Source organism: Pituophis catenifer, unplaced genomic scaffold (assembly GCF_029215685.1).
Source record: "Pituophis catenifer annectens isolate HBS135680 unplaced genomic scaffold, rPitCat1.0.hap2 SCAF_2, whole genome shotgun sequence".
In the NCBI taxonomy this organism is placed as follows: domain Eukaryota; kingdom Metazoa; phylum Chordata; class Lepidosauria; order Squamata; family Colubridae; genus Pituophis; species Pituophis catenifer.
In genome coordinates this window covers 5798305-5822964 of record NW_027256882.1, presented here as the reverse complement: position 1 = coordinate 5822964, position 24660 = coordinate 5798305, and the positions used below count along the sequence as shown (strand labels likewise).

Sequence of the window (24660 nt, the reverse complement as noted above, 5' to 3'; positions counted from 1 at the left end):
TTCAAGGAGGGAAATCGCCTTTTTCTCCCGTAAAGCGAAGCGGCGCCTTTCCCGAGAGAGCCGAGCGGAGGATTCCCGCAGGAAGGGGGAGGGGAGGCTGGGCTAGGTGGGATCCCTGACGATCTCCTCCGCCTCTTCCTGGCTTAGCTGAAGGTTTCCCGTGGCTTCCCTCCGGATATGGGGTGCCTGTCCGTCACCCCCAAGTCTTCCCCGGCTGCGGGGCTGCCCCTCCCCTCTTCTCAGCCAGCGCAGAAACTCTTCCCACGGCAGAAATCTTCATCTGTTAAAGCAACGGGGGGGGGGGGGGTAGAGGGGGAGGGGTGTCCTGGCCAGATGCTTCAGCCCCAGAGGAGGAATCGGGGCTCTGAATTGGGGGGAGGAAGCCTTTTTTTCTTTGACTTTTGAGATTGGGAGGGGCCAGATGGAGGCCCCCCATCACCGTCCAGTGGGGGTAAGTCCCTCCCCTCCCTCCCCCTCCTGATCTGGGGACCCCATTTTCCCCCTGTGAAGGGGGAGAGACCCTCCCTGTGGGGGGAAACCTGAATGGACCCTCTTGGGGGAAGTTGGGCCTGATCCTCCTGCTCAGGTGAGGCTCCTTCTCCTTCCCCAGAGCCCCGTTCCTCCACCTCTGCCAGGAGCAAACTCTGGATGGAGACTCTAGAAAGAGTGTAGTGAAGAGCAACAAAGATGGAGGCTAAAACGTATTAAAAAACAGTTGCTGGAACTGGATATTTTCTAGTCTGATGAACAGAAGGACGAGGGGAGACATGATGGCATCTTCCCATATCTCAGGGGCTGCCAGAAAGAATATTGCTTTTTTCTTTTCTTTTCTTTTCTTTTCTTTTCTTTTCTTTTCTTTTCTTTTCTTTTCTTTTCTTTTCTTTTCTTTTCTTTTCTTTTTTCTTTTCTATTCTTTATTCTATTCTCTTCTCTTCTCTAAATAAGAAGCAGGCCGAATGAAAGAGATGGAGGTGGAGTTGCACTATATAGAAGAAATAACCAAACCACTCTGGAAACGCAACAGAAGAAAGACGAAAACTTCCTTCAATGCATTTGGGTTGATATACAAGGGGGAAAAGAAGGTCAAAGCCTTTGACAGGGAGCCATTGGGAGGGGCATTTCCTCCTACTCCCAAGCCCATCCTCCCCTCCCTCTCCCTTCCCCTCAGACGCTCTCCTCTACCATCCAGGCACTTTGCCCCAAATCCACCAGGGGGCGCCTCCACCAAGGGAAGGGAACTCCAGGCGCTTCCCCATTGGTCCACTTGGAGCCTTGCCTCTCTAGGACGCCGCACTAGCTCTTCTTAACCCTGGAGGCCTGGAGGAGGCGGAGAGGCTGCGGGAGATTCTGGCGGGGGGGGGGGGACATACAGAGGTGCCTCTGGTGAGGGGGGGCTCTTCCCGGGTCCCATGCTCCCCAGCCGCCCTCTCCCTGCAGGGGGAAGCAGTTATGCCGGGAAGGTGTCGGGGATCCGGGGAAGAGCCCGAGTGGGGGGAGAGAAGCGGGGCGGCCTCTCCAGCTGCCTCCTTCCCGGCCCTGCTCGATGGGACCTGGGCTCTGCGGTGGGATGAGCCGCTTGGGGCTCCGGGGAGGTTGGGGGAAGGTCGCTCAGTGGCTGAATTCCACTTTCTAATTCTTGGCGTTTCTTTTTCTTCCCATCTCAGATACAGAAACTGGAAGCCATTTGTGGTCTTTGCAAGGCAAACTTTCCTCTTGGGGGAAGAAGAAAAAGAGCGGAATCCCTTGCAGGGATCAGTCCTGCAGCACCAGAAATGTTCCCGTGAAGGAAAAGGCATCTGGAGACCCACCAGAGTCCTTGGAGCCATTTGGAGTTGCTCTGCAGGACAGAGAAAGGATGGAGACACAACCTTTTGGAAAGGAGGGAGCCGGAAAAGGCCCTTCAGCTGCTCAGCCTGGGAAGGGGGCGAAGCTGTGGACAAGAACCGGGCAGAAGATCCTGGAGGAGGAAACCATCCTCCCTTCAGAAGTTCCGCCCTGGACCTCCATCCAATACCTGGAGGCTGAGGGTCCCCGAGGACTTTGCAGCCGACTCCATGGCTTTTGCAGGCGATGGCTGAGACCAGAGAAGAACACCAAAGCCCAGATGCTGGACCTGGTCGTTCTGGAGCATCTCCTGTTCCTTCTGCCCCCAGAGATGGAGGGCTGGGTGCGGGAGTGTGGAGCAGAGACCAGCTCCCAGGCGGTGGCCCTGGCGGAAGGCCTCCTCCTAAGCCAGGTGGAGGAGCAGAAGGAGCAGGTCCAGTTGCAGGTGAGAGACTTTAGGGAGCTCAGAAGGGAATAGAGAAAGTGTTTGAATACTTCACCCTCCTTTCCAAACTTCTCTGGCATTCATCATATGTGGTAATTGTTCCATTGTTTTCTCACTCAACCTGACAGATGGATATTGGGGGCTTTGAAGTGGCGTTCTGAATATAGGAATCCACTTTACGTCGTGTGATGTACATTAATTCTGCTTCTTCCTTCCTCCTTTTTGAAGTGCTGCACTGTGGAGATCAGAGATCCTGAGGGAAAGAAGAACCCATCAAATCCCCCTCAGGAGCTATTTTTCAGGAGGATCCCTTGGGAAGATCCAAGTCAGGACATCTCAGGAGGTAATGGAAGATCCTCCGATTTCCTATCTGTCTTAACTTCGCTATCTCTTCTTTTCTATAGAATATCTCCTTCTATTTTGTTAATGATGCATTTTGAAATTATTTATTCCTTACAGAGAAACAAAGAATGAAGCTTTCTGGTTTTTATGACAGAGATGAACCAGTAGTTGAACCTCCAAATCAAGTAAGAAAGGAAAAATTTATTAGATTTCTATTCTCCCTTCAGGAAGTGAAGTGGGTGTGCAGAGGGCTCCCTCGTTCTATTTCCCACCCTTGTTTGGCCTGGATTATTTTTGTGTTCTTCTACAACATGGAGAGCAGAATAACAGGTTCAAGTTCCTGTCAGCCAGCATAGCTTCCTCTGGTTATCTTGTTCTGTTAAGTACTCCACCAACTGAGTTCACAAGAAGCAATTTTTAAAAAGTCCTTCATGAAATAGGAATCAACGTATCATAGTGGCAGGACCTGCTAGAGAGCCATTTTTTTGGGTAATTTTTTGACTCGGAATTGTGCAAGGCTAATGAAAAATAAATAAATAGTCACATTGCCACATTACCATTTTTAAAAAGCCTCATTTATAACCTCTGGTTTTCTCTTCTTTCTTTTCTTGCTTTCAGCCAATGGCTCAGACTACTAGATCAATCAAAGATAGACAGAGCGATAGGTCAGTTGACCCAGAAGTAGGCTTACTTTGCTGAAAGGCACTGAAGGCTTTGCAGAATCAATCAACTTGATAAAACTTCCCCAAATATTTTTTCAGTGAAAGCAATTTTCAGTTGATTTCATTTTGTTAGATGGGGCCCAATCTGTCGATCCTTCTATATCTGGAGCTTATCTTCTGGAGTGTTGGTATTCCTGTCAATTTGGTCTTGTCTGCAAATTTGATGAACTCCCCTTCTAATGAGGTATTAGAGAAAGCCAAAATGCCAAATTCGTGGATGGAGGCATATATAACATTAATCCCCAAAGAAAGTACTGAATTTATTCAAAATTATAGGCCAATCTTGCTGTTAAATATCGACTACAAAATCCTGGCAATAATAGCAGAAAGATTAAAAAAGATATTAAACAAAATTATTCATTCGGATCAAAATGGGTTTCTACCAATCGACAAATTAAAAACAATACAAGGATTATTATGAACATTTTAGAATATTATGAGGCCCATCCAGAAAAACAATTGGCAGTAATAATGGTAGATGCACAAAAGACAACTAGAATTGACAGTTTTTAATTAATCGGGATGAAATTTGGCGAAAAATTTATAGAAATGATTAAGGCAATTTACTAAAAGCAGACAGCAAAAATTATGGTCAATGGAGATCTTACAGAAAAAGTCAACATAAATAAAGGGGTCAGACAAGGCTGTCCATTATCTCCCCTTTTATGCATCCTTTCATTAGAAATACTGACGCAGGCAAGGGGAAATTTAGAAGAATACAATCCTTCCAGATTGGGAACTTTACCACAAGGCGGCAGTAATGTCATGGCTCAGAGAATGGATAAATCTAAAAAATGGAAGAATTTTAACAATTGAGGGGCATGGCTTACAGAAAGGTTGGCACTCCTTCATCTGGGATGGAAAAGACACAGCCCATAAGTACTTCCAGAGGCATCAAGCGAGGGAAGTACTGCTAAAGACGTGGATTAATTTAAAAATTAAAAGGAACTTTTATCCAAAAATCCCATGGTGGGTGTCGACAATGGAAGCCTTGGTCTACCCCAATTTAATTGACTTTAATAAAATAGCAACATATAAGGAATTGTTAGATGGAGTAGGGAATTTGAAATCTAGACAAAAATTATTGGAAGAAGGAATTAAAATTGATTGGTGGCCCTATTTACAAATCCAAACAAAATACAAAAAAGACATAGAAGTATATGGATTCCAAACGGACCAAGAAATGGATAAAATATTAATCGGGATCGATGAGAAAATAATCACCAAAACATATAAACGTCTCCTTCAATTCAAAATGGAGGAAGAAATGGTAAAGGAAACGATGATAATTTGGGCGAAAAATTTTGGGTATAATATTGAATTAGAGTATTGGGGAAAATTATGGGGAACATTTTATTTAGCGTATGGCTGGTCACACACAATATTAAAAACACTTCATTTTTACAGGTTAAAACAAGACAATCCAGGGGAGTGGACCTGGCAGGTATTACAGAGACTTGGTTGGGCCAGAAGGGGGAGGTCCCCCTCATTGAAATGTGCCCACCAGGTTTCCATGCATTCCATCAGCCGAGGTCACAGGGGAGGACTTGGTTTTTGTCTCTGGACAAAAACACGCTGGATTTGGTTTTTGTCTCCGGACAGTGGTTGAGTGATCTTGAGATAGGGGATATAGTCACTGAGCCCTTGTCATGGTCTGATCACTTTCTCCTTCGTCTCGACCTTCAAACCGCTGCACCCCGCCACAGGGAGCCGGAGCCGGTAAGATGGTTCTGCCCCAGGCGCCTGATGGAACTCGACAGGTTCCAGATGTAGCTTGGGCCATTTCCTGAGGCTCTGGCACACGCCTTGATTGGAGACCTAGTGGCCGCCTGGGATAGGGCGGCCACTGGAGCTCTGGACCGGGTTGTGCCTTTGCGGCCTCTGACCCGGCGCCAATCTCATTTCGCTCCTTGGTTCACTGAGGAGCTGAGGGAGTTGAAGCGCCGGAAAAGACACCCTGGAGGGCCAGTCTTTCTGAATCGGACCGGACACTGGTAAGATCTCATATTAGGAATTACCTAGTGGCGATAAAAGCAGCAAAATGTAGTTATTTGGCTGCTCTTATTGCGTCATCAATAATCGCCTGGCCGCTGTTTAGGGTGATCCCCTCCCTGCTCCACCAGGAAGCGCGGGAGGACCCCTTGGAGGGTAGAGCCGAGGATTTTGTTCAAGTGTTGAGTGACAAAATCACTCAGATTCGGGAAGATCTGGACTCTGACTGGGTAGTCTCAGGGGGAGGGACTGGGGCAGGTCTTGAGAATGTTATCTGGGATGAGTTTGATCCTGTGACCCCTGAGGACGTGGACAGGATTCTGGGTAGACTGAACGCGACCACTTGTTTATTGGACCCGTGTCCCTCCTGGTTAGTGCTGGCTTCCCAGGAGGTGACACGAGGCTCCAGGGGATTATAAATGCTTCGTTGGGTGAGGGTGACTTTCCCACCGCCTTCCCTGGACCTGGCTATGTTGGTTAATTATCGTCCGGTCTCCAACCTTCGTTTTGTGGCGAAGGTTGTTGAGAGTGTGGTTGCGCAACAGCTCCCCCAGCACCTGGATGAAACGACGTATCTAGACCCGTACCAGTCGGGCTTCAGGCAGGGGTACAGCACAGAAACGGCATTGGTCGCGTTGGTGGATGATCTCTGGGGGGCTCGGGACAGGGGGTGCTCCTTAGTCCTGGTCCTGTTAGACCTCTCAGCGGCTTTTGATACCATCGACCATGGTATCATGCTGCACCGGTTGGAAGAGTTTTTTTTTTATTATTATTTCTATACCGCCCTTCTCCCGAAGGACTCAGGGTGGTGTACAGCCTGATTAAAAGCACAAGACAAACAGAATTTAAAAAATAATTAAAATTATTAAATAAAAGGCTCAATTATAAAACCCCAATTTAAAATCCCATTTTTAAAACCAATTAAAACCAATTAAAATCTTTACATTGATAGCCCCGCCTGGCGGAACAACAAGGTTTTGAGGGCACAGCGAAATACACAGAGATCAGAGATTTTACGAATTTCTGGGGGCAGTTCATTCCAAAGGGCAGGGGCTCCCACAGAGAAGGCCCTCCCCCTGGGTGTCGCCAGCCGACATACTTTGGCCGATGGCACTCTGAGGAGACCCTCTCTGTGGGAGCGGACTGGCCGGTGGGAGTTAGGGGTGGGAGGCACTGTGTTGCAGTGGTTCTCCTTTCTCTCTGACCGGTCGCAGTCTGTGTTGACGGGGGCAGAAGTCGACCCCGAGGCCCCTCTTATGTGGGGTGCCATAAGGGTCGGTCCTCTCGCCCCTCCTGTTCAACATTTATGTGAAGCCGCTGGGCGAGATCATCCGTGATTTCGGGGTGAAGTACCACCTGTACGCTGATGACACCCAGCTGTACATCTCCATCCCGGATCACCCCAACGATGCCCTTGAAGTGATGTCGCAGTGCCTGGAGGCGTGCGGATCTGGATGGGGAGGAATAGGCTCAGGCACAACCCATCCAAGACCGAGTGGTTGTGGTTTCCGATGTCCCGATATAGTCAGTTGGTGAGGAGAGGGCTCGCAACTTGGGCGTCCTCCTGGATTCATGGCTGTCTTTAGAAGAGCATTTGACGGCCGTGACCGGGAGGATTTTTCATCAGGTTCACCTGATTCGCCAGTTGCACCCCTTTCTGGATCAGGACTCCCTACACACAGTCACTCATGCCCTGGTCACTTCCCGCCTGGACTATTGCAAGGCTCTCTACATGGGGCTCCCCTTGAGGAGCACCCGGAGGCTCCAACTGACGCAGAGTGCGGCCGCGCGGGTGGTTATGGGAGCAACATGGCGCTCCCGTGTGACACCTCTCCTGCGCGAGCTGCACTGGCTCCCGGTGGTCTTCCGGGTGCGCTTCAAGGTTTTGGTCACCTTTAGAGCGCTCCATGGCTTAGGACCTGGTTATCTACGGGACCGCCTACTACCACAAAGAGCCTCCCACCAGCCGGTACGCTCTCATAGAGAGGGGTTCCTCCAGGTGCCATCAGCCAAACAATGTCGACTGGCAGCCCCCAGGGGGAGGGCCTTCTCTGTGGGGGCACCCACTATCTGGAACGAGCTCCCCCCGGAGATACGGAGGATCCCGGATCTGCGCCCTTTCTGTCGTGCTCTTAAGACCCTCCTATTCCAGCAGGCCGGCCTGGCCTAATTTTCTCCCCTTTCTTTTAAATTTAAATTTAAATTTAAATTTGTTTTAAATTATTGGGATTTTTAATTGTCTCGGGCTTAATTATTTAATTCTGTTTTAATTTATGTTTTTTAACTTTTATATTTATGTATTTTATTCTGTGCCTGTTCACCGCCCTGAGTCCTTCGGGAGTAGGGCGGTATATAAATTTAATTAAAAAAAAAAAAAGACTGAGGGGAAACGATTTATTACGAAACATGGAATAGATGGTATAGCTTTCTGGAGAAAGAATCTAAAATCAATGTATAAATGTATAAACGTAAGAGAAGATATTATAGAGGAACAAAATATTTAATGTGTAATAGATATATTGTAGTGAATATATGAATTAGTAAGTAATACATAAAATGTATGTGTTTATAGTTGTTCAAAAGACAAAATAGATATTACCAAAGATGCCGGTATCAGAAAGCTGTAAAAATGTAACAAAGTTGTAAATACTGAATAATTTTTTTATTTTTTTTTTTAAAGATGAACAGATTTTGCGAATCCTCCTGTTCTGTTCTTTTTTCCATGTTCAGGGGAGTCTTGTGTCCTTCGAGGAGGTGGCTGTGTCGTTCTCTGAGGAGGAATGGTCTCAGCTGGATCCTGATCAGAAAGCGCTGTATTCGGAAGTCATGCTTGAAAACCATAGGAACGTGGCCTCTCTGGGTAAGAGTTCTCTAGTCCCCAATCAGAGAGTTCAAGAATGCGGATTATAGTTAGCTTTTTTATTAAAAAACCACTAATCAGATATTGTCTCCTGGGAGGGAGAAGGAAAGGATCTTCTCGTGCTCCAAGGAAGGAAAGAGTCAATGTCTCTTTGCTTAGGTGCTTTCTGTGTCATTTCTTATCTGTATTTTTCCATTTCTATTTTAACTTACCTGTGGGGGCTGAGAAGAACGAGGTGTGCTTTTATGTGTCCTCTGGAGGTCATGTGAGAGGAGTGTGTTGTCATTTGTCCTCTGAAACCTCCCCAAATTGTGTGAGAACAGAACTTTCACACTTAGCCCATGGCAGAGCATTCTCCCAATCCAATTCAAGCATCCTAGGGTACAGGTTATAGGTTCACACTTACGCATGACAGCAAAGGCGCTGCAACTTTCCTACCTATTCCCCCACCCCACCCTGCTGGGACTCACACTTTCCCCACCCAAAAAGGGGGTGGAAATATCTGTGCGTCTTATAGAGCATATAGGGGGCTGGTTTTGGCCTCCCAAACCCTCCACACGTTCCCTTTTTGTCCTCCCTGGCGTCCAGAACAACTCTGCAGACCAAAAACGGACCTGCTTTTGGCCTCCGGAGGCGTCTGCAGGCGCCGTTTTTGGTCTCCCCAGAGGCTTCCCTGAAGGCTTAAAACGGGACATGCAGAGGGTTTGGGAGGCCAAAAATGAGCCCGTTTTTGGCATGCAGACTGTTTCTGGACGCTGGAGAGGGCAAAAACGGGACGCTCACAGACTTTATTTTTCTTGTTTTGCTTCTCTAAACCTTTGCTTCGGTCTTATGGTCCGAAAAATACGGTACCTTGCGACGATGTGGCAAAGGTTTCTTTGCCTACTTTAGTGCATTTGCAGAAAAAAGGCCTAAAATATTGAGAGATACACAAGATCAGTAGTGGGAAATCTAACACTATTGATCTCACGTGATCTCGCACTACAGTGCTTTAGGCCTATGTTCTCTGCTAACCAGGGCCTGCACGAGGTCCAGGGCAAAATGCTTTGCAAAGAGAGTGTTATGTCCTTATAAGGACACCCGCCGGTGATTGGCTAATCCACCGGCGGGAAAATCAAGATCTGTCATTGGGCGGCTGAGTCTGCCGGAGCGTATTTAAAGAGCCCCGGCAGCACAGCCGCTCGTCTTTTTCTTGTGTTTGAATAAAGTGCTGAATTGGACCAGAGCTGGTCGCGTCTTGCTTTCCCTGCGCCGATCTAACACTGGCGACGAAGGACTAGAACCAAGCAACGAACCTCGTGGCGCGAAGCCAACTTCAAGAGCCAAGTCACTTAGCAGCTGAAGTCACTGGTAGGCATTTCCAGAGGCATGGCAGCAGCTGAAGTCACATTGCCAGCCCTTGCTCCTTTCCGCCCAGGGAAGGACATGTGGAAATCATATGTGGTCAAATTCCGGCAATACCTGAGAGGCAACAACATCAGGGATGCCAACGACGACCACAAGAAGGGCATTTTCCTGGCCAACTGCGGCTCAGAAGTCCTCGACATGGCCATCGATCTGGTGGCACCATGGGACATCGAGGAAGTGCCATGGACGGACCTGCTGCAGATCCTGCAGGACCATTATGTCCCAACCGGAACACCGGTGGCAAACCGGTTCACCTTCCACCAGAGGGACCAGAAGGAAGGTGAGATCATCAAGGAATTCGTGGCCGCCCTGCGCCAAATCGCAGCCAGCTGTGAATTCGACCACGTGGACAATGCCATAGCTGACTGCGTGGTTTTTGGCATGAGGGACAGAGCCCTTCAGAAAAAGTTCCTGAGCAGGAAAAAGCTCGTGCTCAAGGATGTGGTGGAGGAAGCTACCGCATCCGAAATCTCCGAGAAAGCAGCAGCCGCAGTGATCCGGGCGAAGGGAATCCAAAAGATTCGCAGTGCCACACAGTCATCGACTGAGGATTCCACAGCTGGCTCGGAGTTGGAAGAAGAATCGGCTGTCCACAAGGTCTCCAGACCCCCGAAGCGGGAAACCGCTCAGAAAAGCTACAAGGGGGAGCGCTGTGCCAGCTGCAGAGGGGACCATGCCAGGGCACACTGCAAATGGAGGGACACAACCTGCAGACGTTGCAACAGAAGGGGGCACATCGCCGAAGCGTGCAGAGCCGAGGAACCAGCCCCAGAGCCCTCCAGCCACCGACCTCGTGAAAATCGGGAGGACAACGCGAAACGGTTCTCCTACCAGTACAGACGGGGCGAGAGCGATTGGGACCCAGAGGAGAGCGGTGCACCAGACGACCATAGACCTCTCCGATGCCGACGCCACCACCACCAAGTGCCATGTGACCATACATCTGGAGGGAACCCCGTGCTCCATGGAAGTAGATTCCGGCTCAATCTACTCCATTATGGACTGGTGAAACCTCAAGCGTATCAAGCCAGACATGCGAAAGAAGGACCTGACACCCCTACGTTCCAGGCTGGTCGATTTCAGAGGGAACCCCATCGGAGTCCTGGGGAGAACCTCACTGCAGACTTCATTCCGAGAGTTCCAAGGCAATCTCCCCATCACCATAGTCGAACACAGCCGCCCGAACCCTGCTTGGCATGCAGTAGTTCAAGCCATTAGGGCGCGGGATAAAAGGGGTTAACCAGATCCGGCAGTATGAACTCGACACCCTCCTCGAAGAGTTCAAGGAAGTCTTCGATGGTAAGCTGGGGAAATTTGTGGGAAAGCCCATTTCCTTTAATCTTGATAAGACAATTACCCCCATTAGGCTTAAGCCCCGCGGAGTTCCGTTTGCCTTGAGGCCCAAAGTAGATGCTCAGCTAGATAAGCTGATAGCCCAAGGCGTGTTGGAACCAATCGATCATGCAGCATGGGAGACGCCCATTGTGACTCCCATGAAGCATGATGGATCTGTGCGCATCTGCGCTGATTATAAATGTTCAATAAATAAGGCCCTATCGCAGAGCGCATACCCAGTTCCAGTGGTGCAACATCTGCTGCATTCACTTGGGAGTGGGACAATATTTGCCAAACTGGACCTGGCCCAGGCTTACCAGCAATTGCCAGTAGACGAAAAAACTGCAGAGGCGCAAACTATTGTCACTCATAGAGGCGCATTTAAGTGTAACCGTCTCCAATTTGGAGTCAGCGCAGCCCCAGGGATTTTCCAATCAATGATGGAACGCCTTCTCCAATGCATTCCAGGGGTGGTGCCATACTTCGATGATGTATTAATCTCCGGGCACTCTAAAACCCAGCTACTTGAGTGACTTAAACAAGTTTTACAGCGCTTTAAGGAGAAGGGTTTAAGAGTTAGGAGAGACAAATGCATCATTGGGGTCCAGGAGGTCGAGTTCCTGGGCTATGTCATAGATGGCACTGGCATCCACCCCACCAAAGCTAAAGTTAGGGCAATCCACGAAGCTCCAGCCCCCAAACACAAAGCGGAGCTTCAAGCATTTTTGGGATTGCTGAATTTTTATGCGGTGTTCCTTAAACAAAAGGCAACAGCTGCTGAGCCACTCCATCGATTGCTGGGGAAAGCGGTTCCGTGGAGATGGGGGACAGAGGAAGAAGCTGCCTTCAAGACCATCAAGGGACTCCTATCATCAGACAGCGTGCTCATCCAATACCATGAGACACTTCCACTGCTGCTGACCTGCGATGCATCACCATACGGAATTGGCGCAGTCCTCAGCCACCAACTCCCCAACAGATCAGAGGCACCGATCACCTATTTTTCCAAGACAACGTCCAGCACCGAAAGAAATTACAGTCAGCTGGACAAGGAAGCCTTGGCCATTGTGGCTGGCGTCAAGCGCTTCCATGAATACCTGTATGGCCGGAACTTCATGGTCATCACGGACCATAAGCCACTATTGGGACTATTAGCGGGTGACAAGCCCACACCTGGTTACATGTCGCCCAGGATGACACGCTGGGCCATCTTCCTTGCCGGGTATTCTTACAAACTCGTCCACAAGCCCGGCAAAACCATCGGGAACGCAGATGCCCTGAGCAGATGCCCATCCAAGGAGCCAGTAGAAGACCCCGCACCCACCATCAGCCTCCTTCACATCGATGCCGACAGAGACTGCCCGGTGACGTCTGCCGATGTGGCAGCCCACACCCAGAGGGACCCCATACTCAAATAAGTAAGATCCTGGGTCCTGCGAGGCTGGCCAACCGAGAAACCGGCAGAAAAATTCAGCCCTTTCACACGCAAGCAACAGGAGCTGTCCACCATGAAAGGCTGTATCCTATGGGGAGACCGGGTGCTGATTCCCAGCGCTCTGCAGAAGAAGACGCTCAAGACACTCCACAATGGACACCCTGGCATCGTGCGCATGAAAGGACTGGCACGGAGTTACGTCTGGTGGCCGTCCCTAGACAAAGACATCGAAGAGTGGGTCGCCAGATGTGACCCGTGCCAAGAGGTACGCCCTGCCCCCGCCCAAGCCCAATCATCGGAGTGGGAGATGCCCAGATGCCCATGGGCACGAATCCACATCGATTTCGTGGGTCCGATGCAGGGGCAGTACCTCTTAATTGTTGTGGACGCCTTCTCCAAGTGGCTAGAGGTCATCCCCATGGCATCTACCACTTCCGAAGCCACCATCAGGGCACTCAGGTGCCTGTTTGCCACACACAGGCTGCCGGATGTCCTGATCTCGGACAATGGACCTCAACTTACGTCCAAGTCCATGGAAGAGTTCCTGGCCGAACGGGGCATCCGCCATGCCCTCTCGGCACCCTACAGGCCAGCGGGAAACAGGCAGGCGGAACGGATGGTGAGACTCACCAAGATGGGCCCGGGCGACTGGAAGGAAAGAATTGACAACTTCCTCCTGACGCAGCACATCACACCGCATGCCACCACCCGCAAGAGCCCAGCGGAGTTGCTGATGGGCAGACGCCTGAGGTCACCCCTGGATCGACTACACCCACAGTACAACCCAGAGGTGACAGCAACGGCCAGCCGGGCACTTCGCGCTTTCGGCATAGGAGACCCGGTCTTCGCTCTCAATTTCCACGGGTCTCCGAAATGGATTAAAGCAGCGGTTCTCAACCTGGGGGTCGCGACCCCTTTGGGGGTCGAACGGCCATTTCACAGGGGTCGCCAAAGCCCTCTCTCGCCCCCCCCCCCACGATTTCACTCACCCTCACCCTCTGCCTCTGTTGGATCTCCCAATCACCGTTCGCTTACCCCGCCCACTCCCAATCTATTGCTGCCTCCGGAGTCCCAGCTGATGGCCAGAGGGAAAAAAACTTTAAATTCTTGCCGCGGGACTTCAAAGAGCCACCCTACTCTCAGCTGTTTTGCGGAGGGCTCTGTTGCTAGCTAGCTGCAAAGAGGCAAATTCCTGGAGCAGATTTTTTTTCCCCTAGCTATGCTGAGAAAGGGAAATTGAAAGTAAGCAGGGTCTTTGCTGCAATGTGACAAAATGAGGCAGAGAGATTTCTTTTTCTTTTTCCTCACCAAAAAAGGTAGGTGCAAAACTGCAAACAATGGGAAATTTAGGGCAAGAGTAAGGTGACCAGATTTTAACATTGGTAAAGAGGGACATTGTGGGCGTGGCTTATTTTGTGGGCGTGGCTAGCTGGTCATGTGACTGGGTGGGCGTGGCTAGCTGGTCATGTGACCGGGTGGCCATGGCTATGTGTATAGGGTAAGGTGAACAGATTTTAACATTGGTAAGAAGGACACCATTGTGGGCGTGACTTATTGTGTGGGCGTGGCTTGGAGGCCATGTGACTGGGTGGGCGTGGCTAGCTGGTCATGTGACCGGGTGGCCATGGCTATGTGTATAGGGACTACTCAGAGGGCTGAAAAGTCATTTCTGACAGGTCCTCACACTTTTGACTGGTCCTCACACTTATGACCATCCTCACATTTATGCCCACGCAGTATTCTTAACAACCATGTCACTCATTTCACAACTGCTTCTCTTCACCATGGTGACAAGATAGGGCAAAAACGTAAAATGTGAGGACAGTCGTAAGTTTGAGGACTGGTCAAAAGTGTGAGGACCAGTCAAAAATAACTTTTTCAGCCCTCTGAGTAGTCCATATGCACAAAAGGACTAACCAGAGGGCTGAAAAAATCATTTCTGACAGGTCCTCGCACTTTTGACTGGTCCTCACACTTATGACCATCCTCACATTTATGCCCGTGCAGCATTCTTAACAACCATGTCACTCATTTCACAACTGCTTCTCTTCACCATGATGACAAGATAGGGCAAAAATGTAAAATGTGAGGACAGTCGTAAGTTTGAGGACTGGACAAAAGTGCGAGGATCAATCAAAAATAACTTTTTCAGCCCTCTGAGTAGTCCATATGCACAAAAGGACTAACCAGAGGGCTGAAAAAAGTCATTTCTGACAGGTCCTCGCACTTTTGACTGGTCCTCACACTTATGACCATCCTCACATTTATGCCCATGCAGCATCCTTAACAACCATGTCACTCATTTCACAACTGCTTCTCTTCACCATGGTGATAAGATAGGGCAAGAAACATAAAATGTGAAGACAGTCGTAAGTTCGATGACTGGTCAAAAGTGCGAGGACCAGTCAAAAATAACTTTTTCAGCCCTCTGAGTAGTCCATATGCATAAAAGGATACAGCAATAGAGAGGGATGAAGGAAGGGAAGGGAAATTAGAGTAGGAGTGAAGGTAAGAGAGGGAGGAAGAGAGGAGGAGAAGGAGAAAGAGGAAGTAGGGAGAAGAAGAAGAGGGGGGAAGAGAAAGTAAGTAAGAAAGAAAAGACAGAGGTGGTTGGTTTGAAGAGAAAGTTTGCTGTACAATAAAAAAGATGAAAGGGAAGAAAGTCAACCCCAAACAAATATTAAGATATTAAGATAAAGAATGAATTGTTAAACTTTAAAGAATAAAAGAGAACAAATATGAATAAATAGCAGTAATTAGAAACACACATACAAACATACAATTTATTTTCTTTGAACAGAGTATTTGGCCGGTTCACAAATTTAAACAGTGTTTAGTCACTTCAATTAAATTTACAATTTCTATATTTCCTTTTTGCCATATTTATTCCTCATCTATTTTTTTTAAAAAACCAATATTACCCTTCATCCTCATCTCTAATCTTAATCAAATTCAATTTTTCCCTTCTATTCTATATTATACCCCTTTCCACTGTCATCTATTTTTATATCCATCCTCACATTGTTTAATTATGTAATTATGTAATACAGTTGTTTAATACAAATTCAACATTTTAATATAAATCAATTAGTTATAAAACTATCTTTTTTGTATATTAATCAATATGAACATGAATATTCCAATTATTTCCATGCAATCCAATTTCTTACAAATCAATTAATTATATTTACCAATAATAATAAACCAAATAATTTCCCCCATATATTCCTCTGAACCACAACTTAAACATTTCTGCTTTCAACACAATATACAATTAATAGTATCTCAATTCAATTATTACAATTCCCTAGTTAAATACAGCTTTTTTTTCTTTTGTGTTTTAAAATCTTGAACTCTCCTCCTAAATTTCCCATTGTTTGCAGTTTTTCACCTACCTTTTTTGGGAGGAAAAATAAAAATAAAAATAAATCTCTCTCTGCCTCATTTTGTCACGTTCCACCAAAGATCCTGGTTTCGGTTTCGTTTCTGCAGCTTAGCTAGGGGAAAAAAAAACTGCTTCAGGAACTCTTTACACTGATTGCCTGTAGGGCGGCCCTTTGAAGCCCCGGGCAAGAGTTTAAACAGTTTTTTTTTCTTCTAGCCATCAGCTGGGGCTCAAGAGGCAGCGGGACTGAGGAGGCAGAATGAAAAATCGGGACGTTTTTTAAACGCCGCGGGACGCGGGACAAATTGCTAAAAAGCGGGACTGTCCCGCCAAAAGCGGGACGTCTGGTCACCTTAGGCAAGAGGAGGTTCAGGATTTTAAAACACAAAAGAAAAAAAGCTCTATTTAACTAGGGAATTGTAATAATTGAGATACTATTAATTGTATATTGTGTTGAAAGCAGAAATGGTTAAGTTGTGGTTTGGAGGAATATGTGGGGGAAATTATTTGGTTTATTATTATTGGTAAATATAATTAATGGATTTTTAAGAAATTGGATTGCATGGAAATAATTGGAGTATTCATGTTCATATTGATTAATATACAAAAAAGATACTTATATAACTAATTGATTTATATTAAAATGTTGAATTTGTATTAAACAACTGTATTAACCAATGTGAGGATGGATATAAAAATAGATGACAATGCGAAGGGGTATAATATAGAATAGAAGGGAAAAACTGAATTTGATTAAGATTAGAGATGAGGATGAAGGGTAATATTGGCTTTTTTAAAAAATAGATGAGGAATAAATATGGTAAAAAGGAAATATAGAAATTGTAAATTTAATTGAAATGACTAAATACTGTGTTGGAAGAAATATCCTTCTGGGTTCTGCTCCAAGTGGGGAAAAAGACACTGGAAACATGGAGACTGCTTGGAAAGATGGTTTAATGGTGGACAGGATCACATGGCTTGATGGGGCCCATTGTGTTAGTTTCTGTTGCTATTGTGTTGCAAATGTCCTTTGACAAAGGATTGACTTTCTGCCTCTGGCCCATTAACAAAGGGTGGGGGGCAGGAAGGTGGGAGCTGCTTTGTCTGTAAAATATGCTTCTCCATTTCTCATCCAGGGAAATATAATATTCTGCCTTTTTAATATTTCCCAAAATATTTCATTCTTCTAGGAAAGGGGTGGGTGCTAACCTCCTACAACTGTTTAAATTTGTGAACCGGCCAAATACTCTCTTAAAAGAAAATACGTTGTATGTTTGTATGTGTGTTTCTAATTATTGCTATTTATTCCTATTTGTTCTCTTTTATTCTTTAAAGTTTAACAATTCATTCTTTATCTTAATATCTTAATATTTGTTTGGGGTTGACTTTCTTCCCTTTCATCTTTTTTATTGTACAGCAAACTTTCTCTTCAAACCAACCACCTCTGTCTTTTCTTTCTTACTTACTTTCTCTTCCCCCCTCTTCTTCTTCTCCCTACTTCCTCTTTCTCCTTCTCCTCCTCTCTTCCTCCCTCTCTTACCTTCACTCCTACTCTAATTTCCCTTCCCTTCCTTCATCCCTCTCTATTGCTGTATCCTTTTATGCATATGGACTACTCAGAGGGCTGAAAAAGTTATTTTTGACTGGTCCTCGCACTTTTGACCACTCCTCGAACTTACGACTGTCTTCACAATTTTATTTTTTATTTTTATTTTATTTTGAATTTGTATACCGCCCTTGTCCCTGAGGACTCAGGGCGGTGAACAGCCAAGTAAAAACATCAAGTACAAATATTAAAATACAGTTAAAAATATACATATATAAATTTGGCCCCGTAAATTAAAAACAATAAACAAAACACTTAAAAGCACTTAAAAAAATTTACGTTTTTGCCCTATCTTGTCACCATGGTGAAGAGAAGCAGTTGTGAAATGAGTGACACGGTTGTTAAGAATGGTACAATGGGCATAAATGATGACCAGTCATAACTGCGAAGACCGGTCAAAAGTGTGAGGACCTGACAGAAATAACATTTTTCAGCCCTCTGGGTAGTCCTTTTGTGCACAGGGACTACTCAGAGGGCTGAAAAAGTTATTTTTGACTGGTCCTCGCACTTTTGACCAGTCCTCGAATTTACGACTGTCCTCACATTTTACATTTTTTGCCCTATCTTATCACCATGTTGAGGAGAAGCAGTTGTGAAATGAGTGACATGGTTGTTAAGAATGCTGCACAGGCATAAATGTGAGGATGGTCATAAGTGTGAGGACCAGTCAAAAGTGCGAGGACCTGTCAGAAATGACTTTTTTCAGCCCTCTGAATAGTCCCTATACACATAGCCATGGCCACCCGGTCACATGACCAACTAGCCACGTTCACCCAGTCACATGACCTCCAAGCAACACCCACAAAATAAGCCAAGCCCACAGAACAGGTAGTAAAAAAATTTAGAACCCACCCCTGGTTGGGGGTCACCACAATATGAGGAACTGTATTAAAGGGTCACGGCATTAGGAAGGTTGAGAACCACTGGATTAAAGGAAAGATCGAGAGCACAACCGGCCCAAAGTCCTACCGAGTGGAGCTGGAAGATGGACAGGTCTGTAGATGTCACATCGACCAGCTCCGGAAAAGTTGGAGGGGATCGGAAGGAAACCAGCCAGACGAGGTGGGCCTACAACACCCCGGTGAGGTAGGCCTGCAACACCCCGACGAGGTAGGCCTGCGACACCCCAACGAGGTAGGCGTACCACACCCCGACGAGATAGGCCTGCAACACCCCGACGAGGTAGGCGTACCACACCCCGACGAGGTAGGCGTACCAAACCCCGACGAGGTCGACAGATGCCATTACCGCGAGCTGAACCGTCAACAGTCCAGAGTGGTAGACCGGTACCTACGGCCTGAGGGACAGCGACACCAACCCCGCGAGGCAGGCACCCGCCACTCCAGGGAGAGGGACCGCCAACGCAGCCTGGAGGGAGACCGGGAACGACCCGGGGGGGAGAATCTCAACCCCCCCAGCAAAGGCAACCAACAACACCCCAGCCAGGGAGGCCTCCGCTCCAGGCCAGTAGACCGGGGACAACCAAGCGAGGGAGGCACACAACACCCCAGCAGAGCCAGCCAGCGACCGACCGGTGAGGGAGACCTCGACCAACAACCTGACCAGGTTGACCAGCACCAACCCTGCGAAGTCGACCTGCACCCACCCGACCGAGGAGGCGAACAACATCCTGGCGAGGTCGACCACAACCAACACCGACATCAACGGGAGCCGCAGAAGCATAAGAAAACACCAGTGGACTTACCGGGTTTCGGACGGCACCCACCGGACAGCAGCGATGTCCGAGCGCGAGGTTCCAGAGACTCCGGGCAAGGGAAGGACCGGCGACACCAGCAGGAAGATCCAGACGTTGTGGCCGGAGGTGCTGGGACGGATCCCGCACACTCGACGGCCGGACTCTGGGCTGCTCCAGCCAGGGAGCCGGAGAGGACAGGAGCTTCGCCCACCCAGGTCAGCGGCGAAGCTCAGAGTGAACTGTGCAGGTCTTCCAGGACGGTCAGGCATTCCGCCTACCTGCGTGACTTCGTAACGTATATAGACTTTAATGGACAACTTTCAGACTAAGGGGGGAGGAGTGTTATGTCCTTATAAGGACACCCGCCGGTGATTGGCTAATCCACCGGCGGGAAAATCAAAGATCTGTCATTGGGTGGCTGAGTCTGCCGGAGGGTATTTAAAGAGCCCCGGCAGCACAGCCACTCGTCTTTTTCTTGTGTTTAAATAAAGTGCTGAATTGGACCAGAGCTGGTCGCGTCTTGCTTTCCCTGTGCCGATCTAACAGAGAGGGAAGGCCTCTTCGTTTTCAAACACTTTTGCACTGAATCTCGTGAAGTCCTCCGTTTATAAAAGAATGCAGGCCTAAAGTACTGGGTCTGAGATCACGCGAGATTAATAGCCAGATCCGGCCAAAGAGCCCTTCCAAGCCGATGGGACATTGGGGCAGCGAAATAGCCATTCTTGAAACCTCCCAACCTTTCCAGTCTCAGCACGAAGAGCGCTTACAAGCCAATGGGAGGCTTCAGCAAGGGATTTCGCTCCAAAGTCTCATCACTGGGATCAAGGAATGGGCCGAGCGGGGGTCCCGCTCACCAGACAGACACTGTGGAGCAGCTGCCCCAAGGTACACTGTGGAAGAAAGTGTTTGTTTCAAAATTGTTTCATTTCTCACAGGTCTTTGGTGAAATTAACCCACTCCAATAATTCTAAAGTTTTCTCCTAATTCCTCCTTGGATGTTTCTCCTGATTATTCCTTAACTCAAAACTGATTCTGAGTGAGATTTGCTTATATATAGATAATTATAAAGAAAGAGATGTTTTCTAGATATTTCCAAAGCTTTCTGGACTCATGAGTCCTCGGAGAGGGGCGGCATATAAATTGAAACAAATAAAATAAATAAAATAAATGAATATAGAAATCATACTGTCCATATCACACCCCTGTAGGCATGCAAACATACAACCTAATAGAATTTTGGAGAAATTCAGAAGGAAATTCAGTTGACTTTCTACACTTTGATCTTTTTCTCTAACCTTGTTATCATTTTCTTTTCCTTTTTGCTTCGAAGGTAATAATGGGCAGGAGAATCAAGATTCCTGTGAACTGTTCCAAGTGATCAATGCTAAAGATGGAAGGGAGAAGTTTGGAATTCGAATGGAATTTGAAAGCCATGAGAGAAACCACTCAAAGAATTGGAATCAGGAAAGCTCATCTTCCACTGATGCTCCGATGCAAGACTTTCTTGCCCAACAAGAGAAAATAAGGAAAAAATATACCGGAAAAAGTGTGAAACTAATCAAAGCTAAAGTACAAATAAATGAACAAGATGTAACCCTAAACAAAGGAGGAGATGCTATAAGAAGACACAACAGACAAAATTACAATGGGACATTCATTCTTTCTCTTGGAAATAACTTCCTTACATCTCAAAAAGCTATTGACACAAAAGAGAAGACGTATAAATGTTTGAAATGTGGAAAATGTTTTAGAAAAAGGTGGCATCTTATTTCCCATGAAAGGATTCACACTGGGGAGAAGCTCTACAAATGCAACGAGTGTGGAAAGACCTTTTCTCAGAGCAATACACTCACTATCCATAAAAGGATCCATACAGGGGAGACGCCGTATAAATGCACGGAGTGTGGAAAGACCTTTGCATATAATAGTGGCCTTAGAAGACACAAAAAGCTTCACACAGGAAAGAAACCATATAAATGCATGGAGTGTGGAAAGAGCTTTGCTCACAAAAGTTATCTTATTTTCCATAAGAGGATCCATACAGGGGAGAAACCATATAAATGCATGGAGTGTGGAAAGACCTTTACTCATAACAGTAATCTTACTTCCCATAAAAGGATCCACTCGGGAGAGAAGCCATATAAATGTATGGAGTGTGGAAAGACCTTTGCTCATAGCAGTACACTTACTTTACATAAGATGATCCACACAGGGGAGAAGCCATTTAAATGCATGGAGTGTGGAAAGACCTTTGCATATAATAGTGGCCTTAGAAGACACAAAAAGCTCCACACAGGGGAGAAACCATATAAATGCATGGAGTGTGGAAAGAGCTTTGCTGATAAACGTGATCTTATTTCCCATAAGAGGATCCACACAGGGGAGACGCTGAATAAATGCATGGAATGTGGAAAGACCTTTGCTAAAAGAGATCATCTTATTTCCCATAAAAGAATCCACACAGGAGAGAAACCATTTAAATGCATGGAATGTGGAAAGACCTTTGCTAAAAGAGATCATCTTATTTCCCATAAAATAATCCACACAGGAGAAAAACCGTTTAAATGCATGGAATGTGGAAAGACCTTTGCTAGAAGAGTTACTCTTATTTCCCATAACAGAATCCACACTGGGGAGAAGCCATATAAATGCATGGAATGTGGAAAGACTTTTGCTCATAGCAGTACACTTACGATCCATAAAAGGAACCATACAGGGGAGAAACCATATAAATGCATGGAATGTGGAAAGACCTTTGCTAGAAGAGTTACTCTTATTTCCCATAAAAGAATCCATACAGGAGAGAAGCCATATAAATGCATGGAGTGTGGAAAGACCTTTGCTCATAGATGTAGTCTTATTCCCCATAAAAGAAGCCATACAGGAGAGAAGCCATATAAATGCATGGAGTGTGGAAAGACTTTTGCTCAGAGCTGTAGCCTTATAAATCACAAAAAGATCCACACAGGAGAGAAACCATTTAAATGCATGGAATGTGGAAAGACCTTTGCTAAAAGAGATCATCTTATTTCCCATAAAAGAATCCACACAGGAGAGAAACCATTTAAATGCATGGAATGTGGAAAGACCTTTGCTCAGAGCTGTAGCCTTATAAATCACAAAAAGATCCACACAGGAGAGAAACCATTTAAATGCATGGAATGTGGAAAGACCTTTGCTAAAAGAGATCATCTTATTTCCCATAAAAGAATCCACACAGGGGAGAAGCCATATAAATGCATGGAATGTGGAAAGACTTTTGCTCATAGCAGTACACTTACGATCCATAAAAGGATCCACACAGGAGAGAAACCATATAAATGCATGGAATGTGGAAAGACCTTTGCTCAAAGAGCTTATCTTATTTCCCATAAAATGATCCACACGGGAGAAGCCATATAAATGCATGGAATGTGGAAAGACTTTTGCTCAAAAAGGTAGTCTTACTTATCATAAAAGGATCCACGCTCGGGAGAAACTATATTGCAACAGCAATTCCACTTAGACTTATATACCACTCCACAATGCTTTACCATAGTCTCTGAGCAGGTTACAAAGTCAGCATATGTTCCCCAGCAATCTGGTTCCTCATTTTAACGAACTTCAGAAAGATGAAAGACTGAATCAACCATGAGCCGATCAGGATCGAACTCCTGGCTGTGGGCAATTAGCCTGTTGTACTGCATTCTTACCACTGACCCACCATGTCTCTATAGATTTGTGTGTATGCATATTGTGTCTTTCTGATCCAAATGAGACAAGGTTGAATCCAACAAAATGAAAGTTAAAGTGGAGAAAAGTAAGATTCTACACCTGGGCAGGAAAAACAGATTACATGAAACCTGGCTCAAAAACAGTAATTGTGAGGGGGACTTTGGGAGTCCGAATGGATTAAACGTGTATGTGGCAGCAGGCAAAAAAAGCTAATATAATCCTTGATTGTACAAACAGAGGCATAGAATCAAAATCACATGAAGTATTAGTACTGTTTTTTAAAGCCTTAGTAAGACCACACCCGGAATACTGCATCCACTTTTGGTCATCACATTACAAAAAAGATGTTTAAGCTTTGGAGAAAGTGCAAAGAAGAGCAGCTAAGTTGATTAAAGGCCTGAAGACTAAAACATATGAAGAACGGTCACAGGATTTGGGTGTGGTAGTCTACAGAAGAGAAGGATTAGGAGTGACAGGATAGCAGTATTCCAGTACTTGAGAGGCTGCCACAAAGAGAAAGGTGGTCAATTTATTTTCCAGAGCACGAGAGGGCAGGACAAGAAACAATGCCTGTGAACTAATCAAGGAGAGAATCAGCCTCGAATTAAGGAGAATCTTCCTTACAGCGAAGACAATTAACCAGTGGAACAGCTTTCCTTCAGACATTGTGGTTGCTTCATCTCTGGACATTTTAAAGAAGAGACTGGATAGTCACTTGTCTGAAATAGATCCTGTAGGAATATCAATAGATCCTGAAATGGTATAGGATCTCCTGCTTGACCCGAAAGTGCGGATAGGGGCGCCAACCACCAAAGACTCGTACTGGGCTTTGGACTTCAGGCACCAGGGCTCCCTCAATTCCTGGATGGACAGAAGGAGAAAGTTGTGTCTCTGGAGGGGTCTTTAAAAAGAAAAAGAAATATTCTTCCACTTCACTAGTGGATCCAGAAGTGAATTAAAAACTCTCTCCAGCAACTCCCATCTCATCCAATTGGAAACCCAAAATGTTATCAGTACATTTTTGTCTAAAATTAGGTGTAATTTTGGATTGGGCCATAAAAATGATTCATGCCATCTGATAGTCTGTTTATTTTCCTACTAAAAGTAATTATACTTGGCTTTTCAAATCCCTTGACCTGGTCTGATGATGGGGTTTTAAGGGTTTTAATGGGTTCATTTTAAAATTTTTAGATTTTAGTCTTTATTTTTATTGTGGCTTGTGTTTTATTGTTGTGAGCCGCCCTGAGTCCATTGTGAGATAGGGCGGCATATAAGCCGAATAAAATAAAAATGAATAAAATAAATAATTATACCCAGCTGTACATCTCCACCCCGGACCACCCCAACGATGAAGTGGTGTCCCGGTGCCTGGAGACCGTGCGGGTCTGGATGGGGAGGAACAGGCTCCGACTCAACCCCTCCAAGACTGAGTGGCTATGGCTGCCGGCGTCCCGATATAGTCAGCTGGTGCCATCACTGACTATTGGGGGGTGACACATTGGCCCCCACGGAGAGGGCGCGTAACTTGGGTGTCCTCCTGGACGCACGGCTGTCTTTAGAAGAGCATATGACGGCCGTGGCCAGGGGGGCTTTCTATCAGGTTTGCCTGATACGCCAGTTGCGCCCCTTTCTGGATCGGGACTCCCTATGCACGGTCACTCAAGCCCTCGTTACTTCCCGCCTGGACTACTGCAACGCTCTCTACGTGGGGCTCCCCTTGAGGAGCACTCGGAGGCTCCAACTGGTGCAGAATGCGGCTGCGCGGGTACTTATGGGGGCGACATGGCGCTCCCACGTGACACCTCTCCTGCGCGAGCTGCATTGGCTTCCAGTGGTCTTCCGGGTGCGCTTCAAGGTATTGGTTCTCATCTTCAAAGTGCTCCATGGCTTAGGGCCC

General features: G+C 46.6%; 1 pseudogene; it reads left to right on the top strand.

Annotated features, from left to right (window-relative positions):
- The first annotated feature begins 990 nt into the window (after nucleotides 1-990).
- LOC139311694 (zinc finger protein 493-like) lies at nucleotides 991-23837 on the top strand (annotated as a pseudogene).
- The last annotated feature ends 823 nt before the right edge of the window (nucleotides 23838-24660 follow it).